Consider the following 5,066-nt stretch of genomic DNA (forward strand, 5'->3'; position numbering starts at 1 on the left):
AGGATAGAGCAGGGTTTAGGGCTGTTGTGCATAGGGTCGCTATGAGTCGCAAACGACTTGACGGCACATAACAACAACATACTGAATGTGCTGTTAGAACTTTGAAAAATAGTTTTCCTATCCATTGCAACAAATTGTGGCTCACCTTGAGAAGAATGGAAATCTCAGAACACTCTGTTGTGCTCATGCAAAACTTATTCTTGCACCATAAAGCAATCATCAGAACAAGGCAAGGAAACAAGGCATGGTTCAAGAAAAGGATTGTGTCAGGTATGTGTTATGTCTCTGTATTTTTTTAAATCTATATGAAGAGCAGATCATTAAGGTGTCTGGACTTTTTGAGGAGGAATTTGGCATCAGGATTGGAGAAAAACCTCAGCAACAATCTACATTATGCATATGACACAACCTTGCTCTTGAAAACTAAGGAATACCTAAAGCACTTGTTGCAGAAATTCAAGGACTGTAGTCTTCAATATAGATTGAAGCTCAACATTTAAAAAAGAAAAGATTCTCACAACTTGACCAATTGATAGATATGACCAACATGATAGAAAAGAGATAGAGATTGTTAACAATTTCGCCTTGCTCACAATCAATACTGTTGGCCCCAGCAATCAAGTAATTAAAAGACAAATTGCTCTTGGAAAAGCTGCTGTCAAGACACTTTCCAAATTGCTAAAGAGCAATAAGCTCAGTCTGGAGACTAAGATGTGCCTGATTTAGGCTATGATCTTCGCAATTGCTGGCTATACATCAGAGAGCTGGACAATGACCAAAAATGACAGAAGAAAAATTGGTGCCTTTAAGTTGTGGTGTGACTGCTTCTTGGAGGCAAGAATTTTGAAGCTCTATCTCATACTTCAGGCATGTGGCCAGGAGAGACCAGTCCCTGGAGAAGGACATCATGCTCAGAAGGGTGGCGGGACAGTGTAGGAGAAGAAGACCTCGGATAAAACGAATTAACACAGTAACTGGGGTAATAAGGATAGGTGTGTTGGAGATAGTGAGAATGGCTCAGGATAAGGTACAGTTCAGAGCTGTTGTACATATGAGTCACAGGTGACTCAGTGTCACACAACAACAACAACAACAACAACAACAATCTTTTTTATTTCCTACTGGCAGAATGGTCTCCAACTACCTTACTGTGGACATGTGGCCTTGCAAATCATCAATAAAACTGTCAGACCAATATATGAGAGAGCACTTTCCAGACTGTGAAGAGACTGTGGCAAGACTGTGACAAAGTATACCCTTACAGAACCCTGGAGATGGAGCCAAAGTTAAAGGGTTTGCTCCTGGATGACTTGAATGTAGAGCTGACTTGTCATGGCTTTGGGACAAAGCTTGATGGATGATTGAGGAACCCAAGATTTATTTGTGCTACTGAACTGAACCTAGACTTACACTTCTTGACTAAGAGGCTATCTGAACTAGTTGAGAAATTGAGTCTTTATGTTAGTCTATCCAGGGGCTTCTATTCACTATGACTAGACTTTCACTATGTGATATACTTTGTTTCCCTCCCCTCCCAACCTATTTCTCTAAGAAACCAAATAACTGGGAGTAAAGACTGTGAGTCAATTTGCAACGAACACTGGATCTAATTATTCATAGAAATAGGTGCATATGTATGGGAGGTAGCATATCTGACCATGTAGCCATTTGTTTGGTACTAAGTCAGACTTAGCCACTCTCATGTTGTATTTGTCCCTTAAACACTGAATAAATAATCTAAGAAACTAGACAATATGATGAAGGAGGTTGTAGCAGGATGGGGAGAAAACTTGCTGACAACTTAGGATATGCAGAAGATTAAAACTTTTTTACTGAAATAAAAGAAGCTCAGAGGTGCTTATGAAGAGAGAGAGGGCTATAGGAACTAGATGGCCTTACTTGAGATTCTAGTATTTGACTGACCTAACCAGATTGCTATATTCTGCTGTTGGATGATTTCAGATCCTTACCCAGAACCTGAGGTAAACCATTGTTCTTAGGTGACATGAGTCATCTACACTTCATAATGACACACGAACATAGATTGAAACGTTACCCTATCCTGTGCCATCTTCTTGATTACTGTGTCAATCCATCTCCTTGAGGATATCTTTTTACACTTCACCTTTCCAAGCTTATCTTTTTCCCAATGATTAAGGTCTCCTGGCAACATGTCCGAAGTATGTTAGATGAATTTTCAGCATTCTTGCCTCTAAGGTGCAGGCTAGTTACACTTCCTACCAACATTTATTTGTTCATTTGGTAGTCCATGAGATATCCCATACTCAGTCAACACTACAGTTTACAGCCCAATTCAATCATTAGTCTTCCTTACTCATTGTTGAATTTTCACTTGTACACCAAGCAAATGAAAATACCATGGTTGGATCAGATACACCTTCATTGTTAAACTTATATCCTTGTTCTTTAACACTTTACAGAATTCCTTGACAGCAGATATGCCCAGTGCAACATGCTTTTTTGTTTCTTTTACTGCTGCTACCGTTAGTGTTTTTTTGTGTACCCAAGTAAAATGAAATATTTGACAACTTCAAGCTTCTTTCTGCTTATCATGATATTGTCTATTGATCCACATGTGCAGATTATTTAAAAAAATACTGATTATTATCTATTATTTTTCTTTTTCTTGGAGTATATTCCTAGCAATGAAATAGCTGGGTCATATGGAATTTTCATGTTCAGCTTTTTGAGGAAATGCCAAACGGCCTTCCAGAGTAGTTGTACCATTTTACAATCCTACCAACAGTGTATGAGAGTTCCCACCTCTCCAGATCCTCTCCAACAGGTATTGCTTGCTGTCCTATTACACTTTGTCAGTGGTCCTGTGGTGATATGGTATCTCTGTGGTTTCGATCTGTAGTTCTCTTTTTCTTTTGTTTTATTTTCTTTTTTTAAATAATTTTAATGAACATTTACAGATAATTTGGATTTCTATTCATTCATTGCTGTACTTCTCTACCTGCCCAGCCCTCTCCCCCTGCCCCCCAGTTCACTTCTCTCTTTCAAAAGTAAAAGAAAGACTCCCTCCCACTGCCCCAAGTATATTCCACTCTGCAACCTTAATTGTGGACTCTTATGATAATCATAATACCCTATCACACATCGCTTTTAAATTATTGAGTCCCTCATCTGTTTCAGTGCAGTATACACAATTTATCCAGTTTTTCTCGGTCTTACCCCCACCCTGATATCAGTCCCATTTTACAGCAGTGGCACCATGCAATATTTGTCCTATCTGTAGTTCTCTTATTGCCAATTATTTTTAGCATCTCTTCGTGTGTCTGTTGGTCGTCCAAAAGTCTATGGTTTTTTTGCCAATTTTGTAATTGGTTTATCAGTCTTTTTCTTGTGAAGGCCCTATAGGATTCTGTAGACTTTCTTTATGAGACTTGTGTCTGAGATGTCAGTGCCAATTTTTTTCCAATCAGTAGGTTTTCTTTTCACCCTATTGGAGAAAGTTTTTGATACACACGAGGACTTAGTCTTTAGGAGGTCCTGTTTGGCACTGTTATCCTCTCCTGGTTGTGCATTTCTGGCTGTAATTTTCAGTCTATTTAATACCACAGGCTAGGCCTTCTAAGTTTGATCCCATTATGTCTATGTTTCAGGCCTTTACCCCTAGATTCTCTGATCCATCTTGAGTTTATTTGTGTGTATAGTTTGAGATATGGATCATACTTTCTTTTTCTGCAGATAGTAGTCCAGTTTTGCCAGTACTATTTGTTGAAGAGATTGTAGTTTCCTCATTTGATAGGCTTTGTTTCCTTGTCAAACACCATCTGACTATAGATTAATTCCTGGATTTTTATTCTGTTCCATTTATCTGTCTGTCATTGTACCAGTACCAGGCTGTTTTGGTTATTACAGCTGTTTTAAATTTTCTTCACTTTGGCAACCAAATGTGTGCCATCTGTATAACACAGGTTGTTGATGAGTGTTCTTCCAATCCTGATTCCACACTCTTCTTCATAAAGTCCAGCCTATCAAATGAATTGCTCAACATACGTATTTAATAGGTAGGAAGAAAATATACAGTCCCGAAACACACTTTTCTTTATATTAAACCATGCAGAGTTCCCTTACTCTGTTCAGACTACAGCTTTTTTAGTACATGTCCTTTTGTGTCTATATTTCACTCACTGTAAGGTCTTCCTGATTCATCCATGTTGTGTAGTATTTTACAATTTATCCATTTCTCAATGCTGCATAATTGTATAAATGTATCAGCATTTTCTATTCATTTGCTTGTTGAGAGACATTTGGGTTGCTTCCATCTCTTTGCTGATGTGATCAATGTCGCAATAAGCATGAGTATGCATGTATCTCTGGTGTCTTTAGAGTAGATTTCCAGTAGTGGATTATTAACTGGGTCAGATGGTATTTGGATTTCCAACTTTTTGTGGAAGCACAAGATTGTCTTTCATACTGGTTGAACCATTTTATATTCCTATCAACTTTTCTTTAAAAAGCAGCAAACTAACTTACAGCAAACAGGGTGTACTCCACTGCTGTTGCTATTAGATGCTATCAAATCACCCACACCTCACAGTGACTCTAAGAACAACAGATCTGAACTTTGTCTTATCCCGCTACCATCTTCACCATTTGGTCAAGCCTATTGTCACAATCACTATGTCAATTCATCTTGTAGAGAGGTCATGATTGTGGATTAAAGTAAAATAAAATTGTTGACAATGTCAATCTTTTCTCTATCTATCATGACATTTGCCTATTGATCTGGTGGTGAGAATTTTTGTTTTCTTGACACAGAGATGTAACCCATGAAAAAGACTGTAGTCTTTGATCTTCTGCAGTACGTGCTTCAAGCTTTCTTCATTTTTTGTAAATAAGTTTTTTTGTTTGCATAACACAGTTTTTTTTATTAGTCTTCATCCAATACTGACGTCATTTTCTTCTTCATAGAATCCAGCTTCTCAATGATTTGCTCAGCATACAGACTAAATAAGTATGAAGAAAGGTTACAACACTGACACACACATGTCTCTATTTTAAACCCCGTAATATTCCCTTGTTCTGTTCAGACA

Source organism: Elephantulus edwardii, unplaced genomic scaffold, assembly GCF_000299155.1.
Source record: "Elephantulus edwardii isolate Elephantulus edwardi_28Jun2011 unplaced genomic scaffold, EleEdw1.0 scaffold00292, whole genome shotgun sequence".
Classification (NCBI taxonomy): domain Eukaryota; kingdom Metazoa; phylum Chordata; class Mammalia; order Macroscelidea; family Macroscelididae; genus Elephantulus; species Elephantulus edwardii.